At 44.1% G+C, this 26,822-nt stretch overlaps 1 protein-coding gene and 1 long non-coding RNA gene across 3 annotated transcripts in view; one reads left to right on the top strand and one right to left on the bottom strand.

Annotated features, from left to right (window-relative positions):
• The window catches only part of MTLN (mitoregulin), a 1,146,577-nt gene that overhangs the window by 1,033,321 nt on the left and 86,434 nt on the right, over positions 1 to 26,822 (bottom strand). Inside the window, exon 1 of one of the 2 annotated variants that reach the window (XM_050753153.1) lies at positions 24,769 to 24,772. The exons of the other annotated variant lie outside the window; for it this stretch is intronic. The gene's annotated coding sequence lies outside the window, so the exon portion shown is untranslated. Of the gene's footprint in view, positions 1 to 24,768; positions 24,773 to 26,822 lie in introns of those variants that run through there. 2 annotated transcript variants of the gene reach the window in all.
• LOC126933450 (uncharacterized) lies at positions 16,469 to 20,102 on the top strand. The gene is made up of 4 exons (XR_007718590.1): positions 16,469 to 16,758; positions 16,996 to 17,170; positions 17,264 to 17,494; positions 20,004 to 20,102. It is a non-coding gene; the product is annotated as an uncharacterized LOC126933450 (long non-coding RNA).

The raw sequence follows: 26,822 nt of genomic DNA, 5'->3' as shown, positions 1-26,822 counted from the left end.
TTTATAACCTCCATGCATACTTCTTTTTAGCTGAAGTGTGCCAGGCCTATCTCTAACATATTTTGCAAGTTTGTGATATCATTAAGTGTAGAGGGTTTTTAAATAATAATCTGACTCAAAAGATAAAGACAAAATTGAATATAATGAACTCCAAGAAGATACAGGAACTGTACAGATTGCTTAGAGTATAGACCCAGCCATCCCATTACTGGGTATATACCCAAAGGATTATAAATCATGCTGCTATAAAGACACACGCACACGTATGTTTATTGCGGCACTATTCACAATAGCAAAGACTTGGAATCAACCCAAATGTCCATCAGTGACAGATTGGATTAAGAAAATGTGGCACATATACACCATGGAATACTATGCAGCCATAAAAAAGGATGAGTTTGTGTCCTTTGTAGGGACATGGATGCAGCTGGAAACCATCATTCTTAGCAAACTATCACAAGAACAGAAAACCAAACACCGCATGTTCTCACTCATAGGTGGGAACTGAACAATAAGATCACTTGGACTTGGGAAGGGGAACATCACACACCGGGGCCTATCAAGGGGAGGGGGGAGGGGGAAGGGATTGCATTGGGAGTTATACCTGATGTAAATGACGAGCTGATGGGTGCAGCACACCAATATGGCACAAGTATACATATGTAACAAACCTGCACGTTATGCACATGTATCCTAGAACTTAAAGTATAATAATAATAATAATAATAAAGAAACTTGCTTAAGTATGTGAAACTTGATTGTGATTAGAAAAAAATTTAGTTATTTAATCCTGTTGTTCCTAGTTATTCAACATTTGGATGCCATAAAAGAAAAAATGGACTGGGCACAGTGGCTCACACCTGTAATCCCAGAACTTTGGGAGACCAAGGCAGGCAGATCATTTGAGGTCAGGAGTTCAAGACCAGCCTGGTCAAGATGGTGAAATCCTGTCTCTACTAAAAACACAAAACAAACAAAAACAATTAGCTGGGCATGGTGGCACACACCTCTAATCCCAGCTACTCGGGAGGCTGAGGCAGGAGAATCGCTTGAACCTGGGAGGTGGAGGTTGTGGTAAGCCGAGATAGCATGCCACTGCATGTCACACATGCCACTCCAGCCTGGGTAACAGAGTGAGACTCCATGTCAAAAAAAGAAAAAAGAAGAGAGAAAAAAAAAAAACCAGAAAAAATAAAAAAAAAAAACAATTCAACTACATTTTGAAACAATAACAACAACAACTTCATGGCAAAAAAAAAGAAAAAGAAAAAAAGAAAGAAAAATGCCATGGGCAAGCACAAAAGATAAATAACTACACCAGGAAAAAACACTGCAGTTTATAACACAGACCAAAGATATGCAAAGGAGCTTCATGTATAAGGATCTCCCAGATATCAACAAGAGAATAAAACTCAGTAGATAAATGTGCGAAGAACAGACACATATTTCACAGAAAAGGAAATACAAATGGTCCTTAAACAAGTAAAACAACCACAGTAAAAACGACAACTACATTGGGATGGCATTCACTACCTTTCAAATTGGCAAAATTGTAGTAGTGTGCTACAGCTGACTCTTGACAGCTGACCATGAATAATTACCAAATTTTCAGGAGCTGGATTTATGAGTAGGTCGTTATATGCAGATTGTTGCTAAAATTTAATTATATAAATTTATAACTAAATAAATCATAGAAATACAAAGGAAATAAAAACTCTTAAATTCCTCATTATTTTACTACGTTTCACAATTATCCCTGTTACTTGTATCTCTTGCATCTGTGTGGTAGAAATACTATACAGCGGGTGCGTGCTATGGCCCATCTCTTCCCAACTCCATGTTCAGGGACATCATGTTGATAGCTTGCAATTGTCCTGGGTGGAAGTATTTACACCATGGAAATCAGCAGACACTACAATTAGGGCTTCTTGTTTTTCTGGTTTTGGGATTTGTTTTGTTTTGTTATGTTTGGAGACGTGGTTGTTAAACATTTACCAGCACACCATTGCAGAAATCTCAAATGTTAGTAACGAAAGTGCTGGGATTACAGGCATGAGCCACTGCACCTGGCTTCAAATGTTGGTAACATATTTTATTGGAAAGGCTTGGAGAAGCAGCCATTCTTATAGCTGACAGGAGTGCCCAGCAGTTGATAGAACCCTGTGGAAGGCACTCTGGCCATGTGTGCCAAAATTATAAAGGGATTTACCCTTTGCCCAGCAACTCCCCCACTGGGAATCTATTCTACAGCTCTACCTATGTGTGCATGCAACAAGGTGACTGTAAGGTCATCCAGCAAGGTTTGTAAGAGCAAAAGACGCGGGTCAGCCAGGATCCTTCCACAGAGACTGATGAAACCAAACACAGTCCATCTTGACACTGGACTCTCACACAGCTGATAAAGAAAGGGGAAGCTTTCCATAAAATGATATGAAAAGTTCTCAGACATAATAAGTGAAACAAAGCAAAGCACAAAACAGTATGCCTCCTTTTGTGTAAAAGGGGGGAAACATGAATGTATTTATGCATGTTTATATTTGCATAATGAAATTCTGAAGGATAGACTGATACAATAAAACTAATTACCTGATTCAAGAGGTGACTGATTAGAATGTGCAATCTGAAAAGACTAGTGATATAAAAGCAGACAAAATGAAGCTTTCCTTCACCAAGAACACAGAAGCAAACATTTCCCAAGGAGCAATTAAGAAAGAAGAGTAAGTCGTGGGTTTTGTCTTTAGATAACATTTCCCTACAGATTTACACAAATGGGGAAGGCCAAAGGAAGATGGAACTAAGGGAAATTGGCAAGGAGAAGGCAGGGCTCAGAGGCTTATAGGAAATGAAAGAGAAGTCATTGCATGACAGAGAAGGTCACACAGAGAGGCACTGCGGTTTCATTTGAGAGGGAGGAGAAAGTGCAGCAGCAGAGACTCAGTCTAGAGGTGTAAATCTTCCCAGGAAGGCTTGCAGGCTGTGCTGCAGTGCTGTGTGGTTCCAAGGCTGAAGGCAACAGTCAGGAGCATTCAAGACCAGGATAGACCCGAGGGTTGAGGCACAGCTGCTCAACTGGACTGCAGAAACACACATACAAGAAGCAAGGAACAACCCAGGACACACAGCCGCCCTCTTTTGTTTTTTTTAGGTGCTGTGTATATATGCATATGCCATAAAATTCATCCTTCTAGAAAGTACAATTCAGGTAGTTTTAGTGTATTCACAGAGTTATACAACCATCACTACTATCTAATTTCAGAACATTTTCACCACCCCAAAAAGAAAACACACACCCATGAGTAGTCACTCCCTAGACCCCTCTCCCTCTAGCTCTGCCAGCCACTAATTTTTTTTTTTTTTTTTAAGACGGAGTCTCGCTCTGTTGCCCAGGCTGGAGTGCAGTGGCGCAATCTCGGCTCACTGCAAGCTCCGCCTCCCGAGTTCACGCCATTCTCCTGCCTCAGCCTCCAGGAGTACCTGGTACTATAGGCACCCATCACCATGCCTGGCTAATTTTTTGTGTTTTTAGTAGAGACGGGTTTCACCATGTTAGCCAGGATGTTCTCCACCTCCTGACCTCGTGATCTGCCCGCCTCAGCCTCCCAAAGTGCTGGGATTACAGGCATAAGCCACCGTGCCCGGCTTCTACTTTCTGTCTCTACAGATTTGCCTGTTAATGGATGTTTCGGATAAACGGAATCATACAATATGTGGCCTTTTGTGTCTGGCTTTTTTTTTACTCAGCACATTTTCAACGCTTACCCCTATTGTCCCATTTATCAGTATTTCATTTCTTTGTCTTGCCAAAGGAAAGTTCTTGGTATGAATATGCTGCATTTTATTTATTGGTTCATCAGTTTGTAGACGCTTGGACTGTTTCCACTTTGGGCTATCATGAATAATGCTGCAATGAACATTTGTGTACACGTTTTGTTTTTGTGGGGGCATATGTTTTTATTTCTCTTGAGTATATACCTAGGAGTGGAATTGCTGGGTCATATGGAAACTCTACATTTAACTTTTCAAGGAATTGCTAGACTGTTTTCCAAGGCAGCTATGCCATTTTAAAATGCCATCAGCAAGGTCTCTGTATCCTCACCAACATGTATTTTTTTCAGCCATGCTAGTGGGGGTGAAATGATATTTCCCTGTAGCCAGCTGCCCTTTTTTGATTGATCTTCATCCTGCCTGCCAGACTTTTCACCTGTTTGCTCCATCATCCCCTTCCGTTTGATAAGCTCTAAGTTTCCTGGGCTTACAGTGTTGCTTTTCTTGGTAACATAAGCTAAATGTTTACTACTGCTCACATAAAGCAATTTTACCCAATATCCTATCCAGCAGGAGATTCCCAAACCCACGAATACTCTCAGAGGAAACTGCAGAATGACCACCGAGTTCATAGTCCTTGGAATTTAGGTTGCCAATGCAATGTACCCAGGGTTGGAAGTCTGGGGTGGCCTACGTACTTGGGGACAAACATTAAAGCCTTCTGTTGGTCACCTCAATCATTCTTTTTTCAAAACAGCATGACTTCCTCATATATTAATTGAGAGCAGCAATTTTGAATCATTGAGATCCTCAAATTTTAATTTCTTAGATGCCCAAGGCTATGTCATCTCTAAGCCCATGTTGGTCCCAAAGAGAAAGAAAAATGGATTTGCTCACAAGCCAGGCTGTGCAGACCCACCACGTGGAACAGCAGGTGGAGGGCGGAAGTCGGCTCTCCCACTGCTGACCACACTGCTCCATTTTCCACTGCACGTAAACTCGGGACTGGTGGTGTCGACGAATTCCCCACACAAGACTCCAAACCTGCTTCCTAAACAATTTGACAAATGACTGTCCTAGTGAGTACATATCCCTGGGATCCTGGGAATTATAGTACAATGATTCACTCTTTGTTAACATTTTATCACCTTTTGCTCTCTCTTTTTTCTTTTATCTCTCTTTATGTTGCTGTTGAACCATTTGAGAGTAAATTGACCATTCACATCTCAATACCTCAGCACGTACTTCCTAACAACAAGGAATTAGCTTATATAATCACAATGCAATGATCAAATTCAGAAAATTTATTCATTTTATGCTTTATTTTTATTTTTGAGACGGAGTCTCACTCTGTCATTCAGGCTGGAGTGCAGTGGCGTGATCTCTGCTCACTGCAACCTCTGTCTCAAATTTTAATTTCTTGGATGCCCAAGGCTATGTCATCTCTAAGCCCATGTTGGTCCCAAAGAGAAAGAAAAATGGATTTGCTCACAAGCCAGGCTGTGCAGACCCACCACGTGGAACAGCAGGTGGAGGGCGGAAGCTTGGAGGGTTCAAACAATTATCGTGCCTCAACCTCCCAGGTAGCTGGGATTACAGGCACCCGCCACCATGCCCAGCTAATTTTTGTATTTTTAGTAGAGACGGGGTTCACCATGTTGGCCAGGCTGGTCTCAAACTCATGGCTGCAAGTGATTCACTCGCCTCAGCCTCCCAAAGTGCTGAGATCACAGGCATGAACCACCACACCTCGCCCAATTCAGAAAACTTATTATTTATGTATTATTATTTAATATAGCATACAAATTTAAATGTCATCAAATTGTCCTGATAATATCTTTTATAAGACCCCACCCCCAATTCAGGATCCAATCTAGGATCATGCATGGGATTTAGTTATTTATTTTTCCAACTTTCAGAAAGGAATGAAGGAAAGAAGGAGGGAGGGAAGGAGAGAGGGGGGAAGGAAGGAAGGAAGGAAGGAAGGAAGGAAGGAAGGAAGGAAGGAAGGAAGGAAGGAAGGAAAGGAAGGAAGGAAGGAAGGAAGGAAGGAAGGGAGGGAGGGAGGGAGGGAGGGAGGGAGGGAGGGAGGGAGGGAGGGGAAGGAAGGGAGGGAGGGAGGGAGGGAGGGAGGGAGGAAAAAGATTTAGTACCTTGGCCACTTTAATAGTCACAAGATGATCTTTCCTATAACGGCCTCTCATCTCTTGAATGCGCTTTGCCCCTCCCTACTCTGCGTGGGCCACCCCATCCATGCCATGCCCTAGTTGTGGACATTGCAGCAGTAGGGCTAAATTAGTCCTAAACTAAATGCTGCTCTGGGTCTGCCGTAAAACACATAAAAGTAAGCTTTGAAGTGGTCAACCTGATCCCAAGTAACTTAAGTGTGTTCCAAAAGAAAGTCCAACACTCTTTATAGAAATGCAATAAAATCTAGACCTCGACAATGAAAAATGCACTATATAGAGCATCTAATAAAAAACTGCTAGGCATACAAAGAAGCAAGAAAACTATAACCCATAAACTGGATTTTTAAAAAAGACAGTCAATAGAAATTACAGAGATGATTAAACTATCTGATAAGAACTTTAAAACAGCTATTTTTAATCTTACAAATATTTTCTTTTTTTTTTTTTTTTTTTTTTTTTTTTTTTTTTTGAGACGGAGTTTTGCTCTTGTTGTCCAAGCCAGAGTGCAGTGGTACGATCTCGGCTCACTGCAACCTCTGCCTCCCGGGTTCAAGTGATTCTCCTGCCTCAGCCTCCCGAGTAGCTGGGATTACAGGCATGCGCTACCACGCCCAGCTAATTTTTTGCATTTTTGGTAGAAAAGGGGTTTCACCTTGTTGGCCAGGCTGGTCTGTAACTCCTGACCTCAGATGATTCACCCGCTTCAGCCTCCCAAAGTGCTGGGATTACAGGTGTGAGCCACCGAAAAGGCATAAACATGAGAAGCAAAGAAACAGAAGATACGAAAACCACACAAATGAAATTTCTAGAAATGAAAAGTAAAATGTCAGAAATGGAAAGTTCACTGGATGAGATGAACGGCACATTAGATGCTGCAGAAGAAAAGATCAGCAAACTAGAAGGCAGGCCCATGGCACCTATCCCAAATGAAGCAGAGAGAGGAGAAGTAGTTAAAAAAAAAAACTTTTACAGGGCCTCAGTGAGCTGTGGGGCAATATCAATTAATTTAATAAACATGTTTGGGGTTTGCAGGGGAAGGAATGGTATCGATGGAGCAGGGTTGGTCAAGATCGTTGTTGAAGTGGGTGGTGGAGACAGCATTTAAGCATTTGTTCTTTCACCCTATGTTTGCACATGTTTATGTTTGAAATCTGCCATGAAAAATAGTTAGAAGACAGCCTTTTTTTTTTTTTTTTTTTTTTTTTTTTTTTTTTTTGAGACAGAGTTTTGTTCTTGTTGCCCAGGCTGAAGTGCAATGTCATGATCTCGGCTCACTGCAACCTCCACCCCCGTCCAAAAGATTCTCCTGCCTCAGCCTCCTGAGTAGCTGGGAGTACATGCGTGCACCACCACACCCAGCTAATTTTGTATTTTTAGTAGAGATGGGGTTTCTCCATGTTGGTCAGGCTGGACAGAGCCTCTCTTGACCCACATCCTCTCCATCCAATCCTTTGCGGTTGTCTGTGTTCACAGTCCCCAATTCCCTTGAACCCACCCCACTCAGGCTTTTGCTGCAAAATCTCCACTCAAATGAGCTCCAAATTGCCAAGCCCCCAGATTACCTGACCTAAGAGCTGCTGTGACACAGCCAGATACCCCCTCCAGTTCACCACTGCTTTCCTGCTTTCCTCTCCCCTCACTGAATGTCCCTCCTCTGTCTCCTCCCCTGGGCCTAGCCCAACCTCAAATTATCAGAGGCACTCCCTAGGTAACCCCATCCACTCTCATGTTTGAAATACAGTCTGTATGCTGATGACGCCCATGTTTATATTTCCAGGCTGGACCCCTCCCTCAACTCCACATGCAGGTATCCAACTGTCTAACATCTGCCCTTGGCATTTCCCAGTGTAATGTATCCAAAAATGAGTTCCTGTTCTTCCTTGCAAACCTGCTTTCCTGTCACCTGCCCCACCTCGGTGAATAGTAATGTCACCATCCTTGGAGTCAGAATCAATTCGTTCACACCCCTCATCCAATCCCTGAGCAAATCTTTGGGTCTCACTTTCCCAACTGAACCTTATTGTGACCACTTTTCACCATCTGTGGAACAGCCACTCTGGTCAAAGTCACCTTCTGAATTATTGCTTGAATTATTGCAATAATGTCCAAATGGGTCTTCATGTTTCTGTCCTTGCCCACAATTATCTGTAGTCAACTGAGAAGCCAGAGAGATCCTGTTAAACATAACTCAAGACATGTGACTCCCTTTTCCAAACCCTCCATGGTTTCCCACCTCACTCAGCAAACAGTCATTCCTCACCATGGCCTATGAGGTCCACCTGAGCTCATCCCGAGAAACCCCCCTCTGACGTCAGCTCCTATGACTCCCCCTCACTCACTCACTCCAGTCACCCTGCCCTCTCTGCAGTTTCTCAGTCTTGGCACACTGCCGTCACAGGGCCTTTGCATGGCCATTTCCTCACCTTTAATGCTCAATCCCACCCCAGGGTCATGCTCTCATCTCTTTCAAGTCTGTCCTCAAATGCCACTTTCTCATAGGCTTTTCCTGGTCAAGATATTTACTCTTGCAAATACCCCTGTAACCACAACCCTTGTTTCTTCTCTGTTTCATTTTTCTCCATGGCACTTACCACCTTCTAGAATACTCTATGTGTTCGCTTTGTTCATCATTCATCTCACCCTGGGGCACCATCAGGGCAAGAACTTCTGTCTGCCTTTTTAACTGTAATACCCTGGCAAGAATAGCATTTGGCATAAAACTGATATATAATCAATGTTTTCTATTAGTCACTTAATTTGCATTTTATCTTTTGAGAATTATCTAGTCATGGGTCAGTTATTAAGAAATGATTCTCACACCAGCTGCTGCCCCTGGATAATTTATTTAACACATCTGAACCTCAGTTTTCCTATATATGAAATGGAGATGACATGTGATTGTGAGGTTTAAATGAGTTAACTGGTGTTTCCTTCCCTTGCTCTCTACCTGGATATTGTATGATGCCCTCCCTGGTCCAGAGCTCAGCAGCTGCTGTGCAGGGCTGCCCACCTTTCCTGTCTCCTTGAGTGAGCATTCAGGGACTCAGTGCACTGAGTTGAGGAGGGTTCTAGCATTTCCCACAACTTGATTCTCTTGACATTGAACCAAAGAAAATCACAAAACCCTATAGTTGTCTAGGAGGGAAATTCCTTGACCCCTTTCCACAGGGTTTGTTCATTGAGTCCATATCTCCTGGGGTGTAATGGTCACCACGTGGCCCTCCTCTGACTCCCCCAGGGTCAGACTGCCCCTGCTGTCCCCAGCAGCCGAGGGTCAGCAAGCTCTGGGTCACATCCATGGGTCCTGACCTTGAAGGCCTGTCCCAAGTTCTGCAGAGAGACTAATGTCCAAGCCTAGCTAGCGCTACTGCTACAAATGCTGTCTCTCACAGTCGCCAAAAACTGGAAATAAATAAGGGCACAACAACGGGAGAATGAATGAAGAAATTATGGGATAATTATACAATGGAACATCACCCAGCAAACAAATACACGACTGACAGACACAACGGCAGGGATGTGTTTCTAAAACACTGGACTAAATTCAAGCCACTAGGCACCAAATAGTGTGTACTATACAATTCCATTTATGGGAATCTCAAGAACAGACAGAATTATTCTGTGGGGTTAAAAATCAGGACAGCAGTCACCTGTGAGTCAGCAGAGGTTGGGGTAACATACAGGAAATTTTGCTAGAAAGGGACAGAACGGGAGGGGAGTTGAGTCGTGCTGGTCACAGACTGCCATCTGGAGCAAGAATGCAATGAATGCGTGCACAGGCAGCACTCACAGTGTCGACACTGTTGGGAAAGATCCAGAAGACTGGCACCGTGACTGGGGCACAAAATCAGAAAGGCCGTCTCTCAGTAAATGCTGAAGACAAGTTCCACTGCCTGTAACCTGAGGACGAGGAAAGTAGCAGGACAAAAGGTTGAGTCTATTGAGGAAGACAAGGCCAGGGTGTGGAAGCACAGCTGAGTAACTACCACCACCTCCTGGAAGTCAGGAAGGCAAGAGAAACAGAAACAGGAATGTTAATTTCAGGCAGTGAGAACAGAGATCCAGTTGTGCAGTAGGAACCACAGGAACCCAGGAAGGTACCAAACCCTGTGGAGGTGGCGGGGTGAGAAGCCAGGAGAGCCCTGGAGGAAAGCGCCATTTGAGCCCAGAGGGACATAGTAGATAAGATGGCTGCAGGGCAGGAACCTCAATGGACGCAGCACCTTGTCCATTTTTTTTCCCGTTTGCTGAGTGAGAAGTGAACCATCTGGACCCGGGCTGCATCTTTCCTGGTGTTCAGAAAGTGCAAGCAGGTTTGACCTGAATCCGAGGCTGGGTAGTAACGTGATAAACAGCCGAGGCTGCACTCAGCCCAGCTCGTCTGCTTAGCCATCCATACTGTCTACCTTCCTTCCAGGCTTGCACCAGCCAGAGGCAGTGTTGAGTACACAGCATGGATACATCAGCCCAGGAAGATATGAGAAGCAAATGGCAGAGAGGAGGGGGAGCGCTGCTGATGGGCGGAGCAGGGTGTGCGTGGGCCAGAGGACTCTTGTGGTAATGGTACGACCCATGGAGAGACTCACCAGCTCTCCGGTGGGAATATGTAGCAGTTTACATGGTCTTTTTATTTTAATTTTTTATTAATACATAATTGTACATCTTTATGGAGTACATGTGATTTTTTTAATGTAACACCTACTAAGGCCGAGCACAGTGGCTCGCGCCTGTAATCCCAACACTTTGGGAGGCCGAGGCAGGCGGATCACTTGAGGTCACGAGTTCAAGACCAGCCTGGCCAAATGGCGAAAGCCCGTCTCTACTAAAAATGCAAAAATTAGCTGGGCTTGGTGACAGGCGCCTGTAATCCAAGCTACTTGGGAGGCTGAGGCAGGAGAATCACTGGAACTTGGGGGAGGCTGAGGTTGCAGTGAATCAAGATGACGCCACTGCACTCCAGCCTGCATGACACAGTGAGACTCTGTCTGGAAAAAAAAAAAAAAAAAAAAATGTAACGCATACTGAATGATTTCTGGCACTGCTTTTTAAATTCCACTGCTCACTGTCTAAAATGCAAAATCCTCTTTTTCTATCATTTTAATCTCCTTAAATGAACAACAGGCACTGGCGACTGCTTTTCCTTTTAACCTGTGTGAATTGATGCATTGCACATTGACCCCAGACCCTATCTGAAGGCATGGAATGGCTCCTGGGCGCCCCCATTTTCACCAACCCGTTGTTGACCGCGTATTTAGCTGTTGAAATGAACGATGCTGCCAGGGAAGTCAAGCCCAGCACTTCAGGAAGATGGGTGCAGAGGGGTGCAGAGGTGCCCTGCATAGTCTGTGGTTCTGCCTGGGGCGATCTCCTCTGGCCCTGAGGCTCTGGTGCAGGCCCGCCTGCTTTTGAAGTCAGCCATGGTCAGGGGAAAGTATACAGAGGTGTTTGTTTATGAGAAATGCAAGCGCTTGATTTGGATTCCCTGCAATTAGAGGAAATACTTTTGAAACACAATACATTATTTTGGAGGAAAAAAAAAAAAGTATTTCCTGCTTAAGAGAACTATTTCAAGCACTTGAGAGGTGGCCCTGCATATCGACAGCTGCTATTAATTAAATTACTTTATCTTCTCATAGAAGCAGCATAGCAAAGTGGGAGGCAGGCTATGGAGGTCTCAGGAAACATGGGGGCCTGGAGTCCAGCTGCCTCCTCCAAGGAGCTGTAACCTGGGAAATGACACTTAGCAACCCAGAGCTCATATCCTCCGCTGTCAAATGGGAATGTCGGTATAGCATATGATAATGCACATTATATCCTGGCTGGCAACAAGCTCTAATGCATTTACTTAACACATTTGTGTTTGTGCGTAATATATTATTGTATATTTCATTATTCGAAAAAGTATTTACACTAATATATTATTGCTATTATTAAATAAAATTTCTAATTATTTTAATATTTTAATTATATAACATAGTAATTGATTGATCACAAAGATTTTTAAAGGGTCAAATGAGAAATACAAGTCCAGTATTCCTGACCAATGCCCAGCATTTTGCCAACACCCAGTAAATGCTATTTGGTGATAATAGGAGGAGGAAGAGTATCATTATTATTGTTTTATCATTTAATAATTATTGTGAGATGAGTTGCTGTATAAATTCAAAAGAATTAAAATTTGATTTCTTCAGAAACAGTCTAAGTTTCAGAAACTGTTTTCTACAATGCAATCAAACTTTTCCTTAAGTACCCCACACTCTCTCTCAACGTCCATATTCTGTAAATAGAGTTTAAACACAGAGCTTCTTTCTACCCGCACCTCCACTCATTCCATGCTGCTGATAGGAACCCAAGCCTCTTCCTCATCTCCAACTGCACACCAGGGGTGTCCACAGACAGACGGAGGGACAAAATCCATTAGCATGAGCATGGCTGGAGCACTCCAGGCATTCAGGTCCTCCTGGGCAGTCTTATGGCACCTTGTGTTGAAATGTGGGCAGCCCCTGTGTATACAGGACCTTTGACATAAGTGACTCCATCTTAGAAAAAGACTCCATCTTACATTTTAAAAAACATCGTGCCAACAAGAACCAGATGTTTGTCTAATCAATAGTGACTATACCCAGTCAGATAAGGTTTACTTTATCAGTCCTCACCAGAGGACTCGGGGGCTATAAAAAGAGGAAGAATTCACCAGCTCCAGATGGCCATCTTCATAGACCCCATCCTGCTGTCACTCATGACCGGCACCCAGCATCTGCCACCAAAGTCTCTTTCTTACAAAATGCTGATGTCCATCCAGATCAGTCCAGGGCATTCTCCTTGTTCATGTTACCCTCTTGGACTGGTTCATTAACCCGTTATCCTATCCCCCTTTCTCTTAATGTTAAATATTACTCTATGAATGTTTACTGATGTAGAAGATTTAATCTATGGCATTTGTATATTGATTAAGTATCCTACTATGTCTTGTTTGCAATACTGACTGATTTGTAAAGTGTGCCTGCGGCTTTAACTACCAAGTAAACAGGTAGCACTAAAGAAAATCACCTCCTTGGGAACTCCATGCAGCTAGTGGCGTTTATGACTAAAATTGCATCAATAAAAGTCCGACCTTATACAAAGACACAAATGTTCATGGACCTGGTTGTATCTGACCCTGTGCCACTCAGGACACACTGGCTGGGCCGAGACGCTGCTGCTCGTGCTGCTGGGTGTGAGACGCAGGCTTTGTTTCCACATGGGAGAGCCAGAGCCAATGGCCAACATTCAAGCCTGCCAGAGCCAGGCATCACTTCAGTGAAGCTCAGGGAAGGTGCACTATTATCTTTGCATTTATCAATGAGAAAACAGAGACACCAAGGAGTTAAATGACTTGCTGAGCATCATACAGCCTTTCCATGGTAGAGCTCAGACTCTAGAGGTTCCAGCTCCAAATCTCTGCCTCCTGCCAATTACAGTAACCGTGAATTCCAACTTGGAGCCCCCACAGAGGCAGAAAGAGGGGCAGACCCTGAGGACATTTGAAGACATTGTGCTAAGTGAAATGAGCCAGACACGGAAGACAAATACCGCATGATCTCATTCATCTATGGAATCTATTATAAAAAGTCAAACTCAGAAGTAGAAAGTAAGAGTGGTGATAGCAGGGGCTGGAGTCAGGGGTATGGGGAAGGTTGGGGAGATATTGGTCAAAGGATACAAAAGTTCAGTTAGGAGGAATAAGTTCAAGAGATCTACTGTACAACATGGTGACTATAGTTAATAATGTATTTTGAGACTCACTGAAAGTCAATTTTAAGTGTTCTCACCACACAAAAAATAGGAGGTGATGCACATGTTAGTAGCTCAATTTAGCCATCCCACAAAGTATACATATTGCAACACATCATATTATAAGCCATTAATGTATAAAATTTTTATTTGTCAGTTAAAAAGAAAAAGAACTCATCTTTTTATTTTGCCCTTTAAGGCTAAGTCTTCTATCTGGGACTAGTTCAATGCAAGAAAAAATTTCATAAATACTTTTAAAAAGTCCAATATATTATGTTTCTCCTTTTGGGAATTTAGATGACACATTAGCATATTAAAACTTTTGAGAAGCTGTGCAGTAATTTAAAATGTTTAACTGTGTTTAAACCAATGTTTCATATTCACTCTAGAACCCTTTCTTTGAGCGACACCCATTAATACCCTGGGTAACTCATTTTGGAAAATAATACTTCAACATCTAAACTTTTGAGAACTTGCAATCTTAATCATCTTTTCATCGTATCTCCCACTATAAACCCCTTTCTTTGCGGCCTGCTGTCTTTTGTGCAAGTAATGGATCTTCAATAAATATTTACTAAATAAGGGGAAACAATAGAGTGAGGACTGGGGAGTCTAATGGTTGAGAATGCATGAGAAAGACCCTGGAAGGCCTGGGGCCGTGTCCGAAGTCACTGTCATGAGCAGGGGCTGGGCCTGGGTGGCCTGCTGCACCCACAAGAAAGTTGAGGTGCAGAGAGAAGCTCCAGGGGAGTCTTCTGTGGAATACACGTCTTCCAGGGAGGACCCCCTGGATTCAATCTGAATGGATGGAAGAAAAAGACCCGCCTTCAACTGCAGAAAGCAGACCACCTGAGTGAGGCACCACAGTTGCCTGGTTGTGGCATATTCTAGTTGTAGAATAAAAGAGAGATATAAATCTATAGCCTTGGGTGCTGACCTTGCAAAGCAGTCAGTTTAGTGATCACGGCACCGGCACACGGCGGCTCTGAACTCGAAGGTCAGCTCAGAGGCCATCGCATGACCCTTACTTTGTCCCTGGGGTGAGTGGGGCTTGTTAAGGTCCAGATTCAGCAGAAATTTGTAATGACCATCTGAGACTGACTGTGGAAATGAGGGGTTTACAAAAAGAATGTCTCTCCTCTCACCCACCTATCACCCACTTGCTGTCATCCTGGCGACTCCCATCGGCATCAACACACTCATTAAGCTCTCTAACACACGTCTGCTTAAGTTCGGGATCTGCCAGGAGTCACCACAGCGGATGCAACACGCTGTAAATAACCTTTGAACTTGAACTATGACAGACTAGGAGCACTCCCCTCACATGTTTTTTTTTAAGGGCAAGTGGCTTTCTCAGAACAAATTTGGTATTTCCTGAAGTCACATGAGCTCTTTCAGACCAAGCAGCCACCACCTAAATAAGACATCCAAGACGTTATTTTGGGGGCGACTGAGTCCAGGGAGTGAACACCCTTTAAGAAATACAAAAAACGCTTTCCAGCCCTTCACAATAGGGCCTGCATCGTAGGGTGCAGCCCTGCAGTCGTGCAGGTCCCCACACAGAAGAGCCTCATCACGATCAGCTCTAGAATTTGCCTAATGCAAATGGCACTCAGGGCCTCTTGCTAAAAAAAAAGGTATTAAGTATGACAAGACAGCAGGAGCAGAGCATTGGGCCAAGCAGAGGCCCTTCTGTGTAGGGGCTTGCATAACTGCCAGGCTGCACCCCGTGAGACAGGCCCTATTGCACAGGACTGGAAAGCATTTTCGTATTCCTTGTTTTTTGAAGTGGAATCTCGCTCTGTCACCCAGGCTGGAGTACAGTGGCACAATTTGGCTCACTGCAGCCTCCGTCTCCTAGGTTCAAGCGATTCTACCACCTCCGCCTCCTGATTAGCTGGGATTACAGGCGCCTACCACCACACCCAGCTATTTTTGGTATTTTTAATAGAGATAGGGCTTCACCATGTTGACCAGGCTGGTTTGGAACTCCTGACCTCCGGTGATCTGCCTGCCTCGGCCTCCCAAAGTCCTGGGATTACAGGCGTGAGCCACCGCATTTCTTAAAAGGCGCTCACCCCCTGGACTCATTCCCTCAGGAGGCATTTCTCTGAGTACTGCACATGGAGCACTGAAAACAAGTGGAACCCCTGGCAGCTGATGTGAGCCCCCAGCCAACAGAGAAGCATTGAATGGGCCCCAGAAAACACCCTGATCACGGGACAGATGGAAGATGGACAGACAGAAGCAGCTAAGGCACTCGTCCCTCCTACTCCAGGTCTCTGGGAGGCCTTCCCATTGCTTGACTTCAAACCTGTTGTCCTTGCTTATTCTTGCAAATATCAGAACCCCAGATCCCCCGGACTTAGCACAGGCTGAAACATGGCAGCACAAAGTGACGGTCAGAAACCACTCCAGCAGGTTGGTTCACTCAAACTCAGAAAGTCTTGGGCTCAATGTTTCCTGCCCTTCTTTACTTTAGACACTTGCCTTTTAATGGAAATACAGTCCTTTCAATATGCAATTTCTTTTCCCTCTACCAATCAAATTATTTACCAAGCACTTGACTCATAAGAAGGCTTTTATTATTGACAGAAGTTGGAAGTTCCTCTTCCAGCTCTGATTCAAGTTCCATTTAGAGTGAAACATATGGGGAACAAGAACTCTTCTGTTTCACAATCTGACTCTCAACGGTTCTAAAGGCCAATTCTGTTCTTCCCAGGACTGGGAAGATCAGTCACAGACTTTGAAGCTGCTTTTTGAAACATGTCTCAATTCGGATTTCCAGTGATTCTTCCCCATTAGCCAGCATCCTTGCTGTGGGAGGCCATGTGCCCATTCACGTGAAGATTCCATTGCTAGAAACAATTTTTGAGCTATGCCTTGGAGACTGCCTCACCTCAAGACTATGGCCTCTGTCCTAAGTGAGCTAAATGAAGGCGCATTCTCCTCTGAGGGTGTCTTAGCTTTCTGGAATCAGCCTGACGTCATTTGAAGTCAAGTGGTGAAGCAAAAGGGAACCAGAAATAAGGTGTGTCTTTGCCCTCAGTCGGTTGGGATTCTTGTGGGCCTTTGGCGGGGGAGGGGGTCCTAGAGTTCTAGAGAATTTATGGAGGAGAGTTTCAGAACCATGCTGAGTGGGGAAATGGAGGCTTGGTTAGACTATATTCGCGAGGGAGGTTACTTTGAAGGAAACAGCATTCATTTTATTGTACACATTTAAGTGTGTTTATTAATAATGCATTTACTTTTCTTACTTCTTGCTAAGATCTCATATGCATCTGGTTGTAAAGAAGATTTAGCCATGGCCTGTAGGCTGCTGTGCTTTTGAATATCTAACACTGAGAAACCACAACTCTCAAGGAGGCTAACGGAGACAGAGAAAGCAAGAAAAAGGGATCTGAAAAAAGTCACCAGGAGACAGTTCCATGAAGCAGCCAAAGGTCTCTATCCTTCAGAATGAGAAACTTGCTATCAAGATTAATGGTGCCATTTCAAAGGAACGTACATTGTTCTGTTATATTCTTTGTTTGCAGAACAAGTCAAAGCTACAAAAAAGCAAGAAAGCAAGCAAGACAGCAAGCAAGCAAGCAAGCAAGCAAGACAGCAAGCAAGCAAGCAAGCAAGCAAGCAAGCAAGAAAGAAAGAAAGAAAGAAAGAAAGAAAGAAAGAAAGAAAAAAAGAAAGAAAGAAAGAAAGAAAGAAAAAACAGAAAAGGACACACACACAAAAATGTAAACTATGACAGAGCCTGATTACTTTTTAGGGTAAGTGATTGCCTCACGACAAATTTGGTAAATTTTGAAGTCAGGTGAGCTCCTTCTATTTCAGATCGGATTTCTATGGGCTGATGTTGGCCGTCTTACAAAATCAAGAGCAGCAATATCATGGCTCTGCCACCTTTCCCTTTCTGCCACCTTTCACCTCTGCCACCTTTCACCTTTCTGGGGCTTAGGGCATTTTTCTCTCTTCCCTTTAATCCAATGTGGGTAGGCAGGGATGGGTGTAGGGAAATTGCTAGAGAGGAAAATAAGGATTTCTCACAAGCCAGTACAAAACCAAGATCTGGGTTTTCTCTTTTCATTGCTCAGGTCATATTCTATATAAGCAAGAGTTGCTGATGATTTCGTCCACCTTCTTCACACAAAAGTAGCATTGGCTTACACGGGAGCTCAGGACTGCACAGACAGCTCTGGGGACGGACTAGGGTAGATGACCCTCAGCACACAACCTGCCATGCTGCAGCCTGAGCCTGCCACGTGGCCTTGTAGCTCAGGCCAGAATGTGACCAACAGGCAGGGCTTCTACCAAGTTACTAGTCAAATGGTTGGCACAGAAATGAGCTGCTCATGTGAAAGCAGTTAATAGCCAGAAACTTACCCCATCCGTCTTATGCCCCATCCCCATCTCACACAGTCTCAGCCACTTTCTCTCCCCGACCCCTGGCTGGGCTGTTCTGAGGCCTGTGCTAAGTAAAGGTGGAAGACCTAGAGAGAAGTTCAAGGTCAGATACTGGCCTGGACATTGACCCAAAGCTGAGCAGTGGCATCCCGTGCAGGGGCTGCTTCTCAAGGGCATGTTCCATTCCTGTCCACACATTGTCAATTTGCATTGAGACATTTTTCTGGCAGAGAACAGGAAGGTGTCTTAGGATAGAAATGCCTTTTTTCAATTTGCACAAAGGCCCCACAAGGGCTAACAGCAGTGCTGACTTTAACCACCACAGCCAGGTAGCTTCTGCCCACAATAGCAGTGAAGAAACACACCACCCTCTGGGACTAGGTGGGGCTTCAGGAGAAAGGAAAATGTAAACAGATGTGTTCCTGTTGTCATCTCTGATATAAACAATTTAGCAGATCTATTCATTAGGAATTAAGTTTGGTTTATAGTAGTAAAAGGGATCACAAAAAAGAGGGAGGAGCAACTTAAAAAGAGGATGGTTTATTCTCTCCATAAAAGACAGGAAGTGAGTAATCCAGGACTAACACAGTAGGTCTACAAGCTCATCAGGGATTGAGCTTCCATCTTTCTGCTGCACCATCCTCAGCATGTGACCTCCTCATTCAAGGTCATCTGTGGTTCTGCCATCATATCCACATTCCAGAAAGAGAGAAAGAGGGAGGCAAAAAGGGAGTTGCACCACCAGCAAAATCAGCCTTTCTTAGGCAACATTCCCAGACTCCCCACACTATACTCTCAATTAGGTCTCACTGATGGCATTCACTGCAAAGGCAGCTGGGAAATGTAGTCTTTAAGCTGTGCGTGGCCACATCCTGGATTCTCTTGCCACCCTGGTCCCTGCCAAGCAGGAGTCGTTTCCATTTCCCTAGTGCATTAAATTATCTCCTCCTTTTCAGCACTCACACAGACCGCGGACAAATGATAAGAAGCAGATTCAATATACAGAGCACAGCTAGGGAATCTGTCCCACTTGGAAAGGTTGGGACTCCTTTCTTCCATTAGCCAAGCAAACTTTTGACCTAGGAAACTAGATAAGGTAGAAACAAACAAAAAAAAGTAATTGATCGGAGTGCTTCCACATATGTTATTTCTTGAGCTCCTCAACACAGATCTGAGAGAGAAGCAATTATACCCACTTTGCTCCTGGACATCAGAGGCTTCAAGAGCAAAGCGACCCCGTCTAGGATCCTGCTGCCAGGGTTGGCAATAAAACCCAAGGGCCATCTTGACTCAAAAACTTGCTACTAGTGGAAGCTAACATGAATATTCAATTACAGTAACTAATAGGGATTTAGTTGATAAAACTATGAATTTTAAAGCTATGACCAGAATTTCAAACAGTGTCCTAGCACATGGAGGATTCTGCTAGTATCATCAAAAGCACCCAGTTGATGACCTAGCTAGTCTATAACAAACACAGTGCCCTCCCAATGACATTTTTTCCTTTTCCTTATGAAGTCATTTACTAAAATTGAAGTCAGTTAAAGGCATACCTTGTTTCATCACACTTCCCAGACATTGCATCTTTTACAAATTGAAAGTTTGTGATAACCCTGTGTCCAGCAATTGTATCAAGAGCATGTGCTGCTTCCTGTCTCTGCTAAATTTTGGCAATTCTCATAATATTTTCAACTTTTTCATCGTTATATCTGTTATGGTGACATATGACATACAATCGGTGATCTTTGATGTTACTATTATAACTGTTTGCGGTACCATGCCCATATAAGACGGCAAATTTAATTGATAAAGGTTTCGTATGTTCTGACTGCTCTGCTGACCGGCTGCTGTCCCATCTCTCTCCCTCTCCTCAAGCCTCACTGTTCCTTGAGACACAACAATATTAAAATTAGGTCCATAATAACCCTACAATTGGCTCTACGTGTTCAAGTGAAAGGAGGAGTCGCACATCTGTCACTTTAAATCAAAAGCTGAAAATGATCAAGCTTAGTGAAAGGCATGTCAAAAGCCAAGATAGGCTGAAAGCCATCTGCTGCTATTGCACCAAACAGCCAACTTGTGAATGCAAAGGAAAAGTTCTTGAAGGAAGTTAAATGTCGTCCTCCAGTGAACACATGAATAAGAAAGTGAAATAGCCTTATTGCTGATATGGAGAAAGTGTAAGTGATCTGAATAGAAGATCAAACCAGCCATGCTGCCTTAAGCCAAAACCTAATCCAGAGCAAGACACTAACTCCCTTCAATACAATGAAGGCTGAAAGAGGTGAAGAAGCTGCAGAAGAAAAGGTTGAAGCTAGCAGAGGTTGGTTCTTGAGGCTTATGGGAAAAAAGCTGTCCCCATCACATAAAAATGCAAGGTGGGCCAGGTGCGGTGGCTCACGCCTGTAATCCCAGCACTTTGGGAGGCCAAGGCGAGCAGATCACCTGAGGTCAGGAGTCTGAAACCAGCCTGGCCAGCAGGCATGGTGAAACCCCGTCTCTACTAAAAATACCAAAAATTAGCCAGGAGCACTGGTGGGCGCCTATGATCCCAGCTACTTAGGAGGCTGAGACAGGAGAATCGCTTGTACCCAGGAGGTGGAGGTTGCAGTGAGTCAAGATCACACCATTGCACTCCAGTCTGGGCAACGAGAGTAGAACGTCAAAAAAAAAAAAAAAAAAAAAAAAAAAAAAAAAAAAAAGGTGAAGCAGCAATTGATGATATAGAAGCTACAGGAACTTATCCAGAAGATCTTGCTAAGATCATTGATGAAGGTGACCACACTAAACAACAGATTTTCAATGTAGGCAAAACAGCCTTCTATTGGAAGAAGATGCCATCTAGGACTTTCATAGCCGGAGAGGAGAAGTCAATGCCTGGTTCCAAAGGACAAGCTGACTCTTTTATCAGGGCCTAATGCACCTGGTGACTTTAAATTGGAGCCAATGTTCATTCCAAAACTCCTAGGGCTTTTAAGAATTACATACTCTGGCTGTGTTCTAAAAATGGAATAACAGAGCCTGGATGATAGTGTATCTATTTACAGTATGGTTTGTGGAATAGTTTAAGCCCATTGTTGAAACCTGTTGCTCAGAAGAAAAGATTCCTTTCAAAAATAGCACTCTTCACTGATAATACACCTGGTCAACCCATCAGCTCTGAGGGAGATGTACAAGGAGATGAATGTTGTTTTTACGCCTGCTAATACAACATCCATTCTGCAGCCCATGAATCAAGGCACAATTTTGACTTCCAAGTTTTATTATTTAAAAAATACATTTTGTAAGGCTATAGCTGCCATAAACAGTGATTCCTCTAATGGATGTGGGCAAAGTCAACTGAAAACCTTCTGGAAAGGATTCACCATGCTATATGTCATTAAAAACATTGATTCATGGGAGGAGGTCAAAATATCAACATTAACATAAGATTGGAAGAAATTGATTCCAACCTTCATAGGTGACTTTGTGGGGTTTGTGACTTTGGTGGAGGAAGTAACTGCAGATGTGGTGGAAACAGCAAGAAACTAGAATGAGAAGTGGAACCTGAAGATGTGACTGAACTGCTGCAATCTCATATTAAAACTTGAACAGACGAGGAGTAGTTTCTTATGAGTGAGCAAAGAAGTGGTTTCTTGAGATGGAATTTCCTCCTGGTGAAGATGCTGTGAACATTGTTGAAATGACAACAAAGGATTTAGAATATTCCATACATTTAGTTGATAAAGCAGCAGCAGCATTTGAGAGGCTTGATTCCATTTTTTGAGAGAAGTTCTGTAGGTAAAATGCTATTCCAAACAGTATTGCGTGCTACAAATAAATGTTGTCCCGAATGTATTGCATGCTACAAATAAATCTTTCATGACAGTAGGAGTCAATTGATGTGTCAAACTTCATTGTTGTCTCATTTTAAGAAATTGCCATGGCCACCCCAAGCTTCAGCAACCACCACCCTGATCAGTCAGCAGCCATCAACATGGAGGCAGGACTCTCCATCAGCAAAAAGATTACCACTCACTAAAGGTTCAGATGACCTTTAGCATCTTTTAGCAATAAGATATCTTTTAATTGAGGTATGTACATTTCTTAGACAGATGAGGAGTGGTTATTGCACACTTACTAGGCTACAGTATAATGTAAACATGACTTTTACATGCACTGGAAAACCAAAGAAATTGTATAAATTACTCTATGGTGATATTTGCTTTATTGCAGTGGCGTGGAACCCAACCTGCCATATCCTCAAAGTATGCCTGTATCTAAATGTCTTTTGTTCATTGTACAGTCAGTGGCTTAAACATGAAGGAAATGTTCAACTTACATTATTAACACAAAAAAAGTTTGTTATCATGTTATTAAGGAAATCAGAATCTCCCAAGTGCTGGCTCAGAAAAATATTGACACAAGAATTTCCCTTTGTTGCACAGGCCCATGTTTATAATCTTCAGACTGATCTCTTACTTTCTTACAACCGCCCCCTCACCTCCTTAATCCGGTGGCATTGGGCCTGTTTAACAAGAAGCCAAGAACAAGGAATAAAGGTTTTGTGTGGTCTCATTCTCTTCCCCAGGTTCCACAGCCATCCCAGTCCCATTCTCCAGACTCAGGGTCTACATCCTTCCCACTCAATAAAACTAAAGTGGCACCAACAGCTGATACATTCAGCAGCCGGGGACATAACCACTTCTAGCTGTGAATTCCATCCAATCCCACAGAGAGTGCAGCTGCAGCCCACATCTGCAAACTCTGCATTCTGAAACCCTTTGTGTATATACTTCCTAGGGACTCAGACAATGGGCCCCAGGGGCAAGAGGACTTGTCCTTTCCAAGGTCACAAGGTTCATTGCAGGGCCTTCTTCCCTCATCTGTCAGGTTGCTAGGACTTTCAACACAGTTGTGATGTCCTTCCTCCTACACCCACCTCCTTTCCCCCGGTGTCCCTCTTTCCCTGCCCCTTCTTCCTTACTCACCTCCTGTCCAGGAGCCTCAGTGTTGGCTCAGGCCGGGCTCTCCACATGTCTCATGCCAGGCACTCTCTAAATGAAGCCAGGTTCTTTGAGCCAGTTGCACCTCCATTTCTTCAGCTGCAAAATGAGACTTGTTAGCACACCTATCTTACAGGGGCTTTCTAGGATAAGAAAATGTGTATAAAATGCTTAGGACAATGGCGGACCAGCAGCAGCAGATAACACCTATTAACATTAAACCCCTGGTTACCATCTGATTTGGATGAGTTGGGTTGCGATGTCTGTGAGATTTCCACATGGAAGAGACAAGAAGGGAATAGAATTTTCCTAGAAGAGTGGTCTAGGGTACAGATATACCTGGAATGAGGTCATTAATGGAAGGATAGTCTGCCCTTATGACTGGGTGCCTTACACACTACATTAGTCAGGGTTCTCCAGAGAAACAGAAACAACAGGACATATAGAGAAACATAAGAGAAGATTTATTATGGGACTTTGCTCACCCAGTTACCCAGGCTGAGAAGTTCTACAATCTGCTGTCTGCAAGCTGGAGGCCCAGGAAAGCCTCCAGCTTGCAGACAGTGAACCGGTGTAACTCAGTTCAAGTCTCAAAGGGAAGTGATGTATAACCCCTGTTGTGTTAGTCCGTTTTCATATGGCGATGAGGAAATACCTGAGACTGGGTAACTTATAAAGAAAAAGAGGTTTAGTGGACTCACAGCTCCACATGGCTGAGGAGGCCTCACAATCATGGAGGAAGGCAAAGGAGGAGGAAAGGCATGTCTTACATGGTGGCAGGCAAGAGAGCATGTGCAGCGGAACTGCCTTTTATAAAACTATCAAATCTCATGGGACTTATTCACTATCAGCATGGGAAAACAGCATGGGAAAACCAGCCCCATGATTTAATTACCTCCCACTGTGTCCCTCCCATGACACGTGGGGATTTTGGGAGCTATAATTCAAGATGAGATTTGGGTGGGGATACAGCCAAACCATATCACCTTGTCTGAACCCAAAGGCCAGAGAACCAGGAACACCAATGTCCGAGGGCAGGAGAAGATGTTCAATCAAGCAGAGAGAGTGAGTTTGCCCTGTCTCTGCCCTTTTGTTCTATTCAGGTCCTCAGTTGGATAATGCCCACCCATATTGGTGAGGGTAATCTTCTTTATTCAGTCTACTGATTCACATGCTAGTATCTTCTGGAAATGCCCTCACAGACACACCCCAAAGCGATGTTTACCAGCTATCTGGGCATCCCTTAGCCCAGCCAAATTGACATATGCAATTACCCATTACATACACATTGTCTCTGTTCCCTTCCACACTCCCTCAGCTCAGTAAACAGCATCGCCATGCACCTAAATGTTCTGCCTAGAGCCTAGGAGTTGCCCTTGAGTGCTCCCTCTCCCTGTCACATTTCCTCCATCAACAGACTCCACTCTGTCTTCTAGACCATGGCCATCACCACGGTCCCAGCCTCTTACCAAAACTGACAAGCAGTCTCCTGCCTCCATTCCCAATCCCTCCAACCCACTGTCCACACAGCTCCTTAAGCCTAAGCCAGATCATGACATCCCTCTGCTTACAATCTTTCAGTAACGCTGCACTGGATGTGGTAGGAAACCTGAAACCCTCACCATAGCTGGTTTACAAGGCCCTGCACACTCTTGCCCCACCCATCTCGCATCCTCCCCTGTGCTACTCTCCACAGTTGAGTAAGCTCCAACCACACCAGCTGCTCAGGGAGCCTCAGGGCCTTTGTGCTGGCTGTTCTCTCTGCCTCGTGCCCTCTCATTCCTCCCCACCCTCCTCTCCCACAGCCCCCTCATTCTCATCCTTTCCATTCCAGCATGCATGTTGCCCTCCGTGGAGTGGGCTTCCTGCGTCACCCTATTGGAAGTAGATCTTCTCCCTCCCTGTCATGGCAGAATGTTTGTGCCCACCCCAAAATGCCTATGTTGAAGCCCCAAGTCTCAGTGTGATGTGATTTGGATATGAAGCCTTCTTGGAGATAATTAAGGTCAAATGAGGTCATAAGGATGGGGTCCAATAAGATCAACATCCTTGTAAGAAAAGACACCAAAGCTCGCTCGCTCTCTCTCTCTCTGTTCAAACACAGAGAAGAGGTCATGTTAGCATACAGTGAGATGCGGTTGCCTACAAGCTAAGAGAAGGGGCTTCAGAATAAAACTTGCTGACACTTTGATCTCTGACCTCCAGCCACCAAGAGCATGTGAAATCTGTGTCTGTTGTTTCAGCCTCCCAGTAGATGGTATTTTGCTATGGCAGCCCACCAAAGACACACCCTCATCCTCATTCTCCCTTCAAGGCAGTGGTTCTTACGTGTAATTAGTGTCTCTGCCCACTTACATAGTCTTTGCCTATCTCCCACAACTGGAACATAGCTCTGAGGTCACCGTCACCCTCCTCAGGCCTAGCACAGGGCCTGGTACATAATAAGTGTCCATAGAACAAATCAGTGACTCAGTGAATCCATCAGTCAAAGACTACATACTTCTAGCAAGGGATGGAAGGAATTGAACCCATCCCTCATACCCAGAAAGGCATCCCAGACAAAGGAGCCACTCTTTCCAGGATAGACTCTGCAATGACTACGCTCTGAAGCACACATATTTATCTATTTCTTGGTTTAGATCCCACCTTCTCCCAAAATGAATTTAAGTGAGCTTATCAAAATATAAACAATACAACAGAATAAATAACAAAGGAGGAAATTATAAGAAAAATTGGGTGACAGCATGCATGCCATGGCCACTTGCTCTGGGCACCCCAGCAGCCATGGCAAAGAAGGTAGTCCAGCCAGCTGTACAATTCAGATTATCCATGAGATGCAAAGAAAGAGTTCTTTGTGAGAAGTTTTTTTTTCTTTTTTTTTTTTTTTTTTTTTTTTGAGATGGAGTTTTGCTCTTGTTGCCCAGACTGGAGTGCAATGGCGCGATCTCGGCTCACTGCAACCTCTGCCTCCCAGGTTCAAGTGATTCTCCTTCCTCAGCCTCCCGAGTAGCTGGGATTACAGGCATGTGCCACCACACCCAGCTAATTTTGTATTTTTTCATTAGAGACGGGGTTTCTCCATGTTGGTCAGGCTGGTCTCAAACTCCCAACCTCAGGTGATCTGCCTGCCTCAGCCTCCCGAAGTGCTGGGATAACAGGCGTGAGCCACCGAACCCAGTGGTAAGAAGCATCTCTTAATGAGCCAGATCAGCTCAGCACTGACTCATGGAGGAATCCCCACTGTCCTCCCATGGTAGATGGGTCCTGATCAGCATCCTTAAAGAAGACTCAAGAAAGGGTTTCAGGCAGCTCTTCCTCCCAACCTGCCTCAAGGCAACTCACAGCAACGCCTCACAAAGCAGGACGAGCTACTCTACGGGCGGCAAAACAGTGAGGTCAGTAATGCACTTTGTGCTCCTATAATTCTATATCTCCACATGGCCTACATCCTTATAAAGTAAACTTCCCTTTGTCTTCACAAAGCCAACCTTCGCAGCTGGTAATGGCTTAGAAAGTGAGACCCCAGCATGAGTGGTTTATTTCATAGGTGACCTATACCCAGCAGTTATAGCATCTGTGGGTGTTTTCATGGGTTGGGCAGCCACTGTAGCTTCTGGAGTCTGCAGTTCAAACCAGCCCTTCTCCCAGCACAATCTTGCCCATAACCCATCCTATCCTGAAGATGTTCTCCTACTCAATTGCACACTAC

This window comes from Macaca thibetana, chromosome 13, assembly GCF_024542745.1.
Source record: "Macaca thibetana thibetana isolate TM-01 chromosome 13, ASM2454274v1, whole genome shotgun sequence".
In the NCBI taxonomy this organism is placed as follows: domain Eukaryota; kingdom Metazoa; phylum Chordata; class Mammalia; order Primates; family Cercopithecidae; genus Macaca; species Macaca thibetana.
The sequence above is the reverse complement of the archived record's forward strand: the minus strand, read 5'-3'. Positions and strand labels throughout refer to the sequence as shown.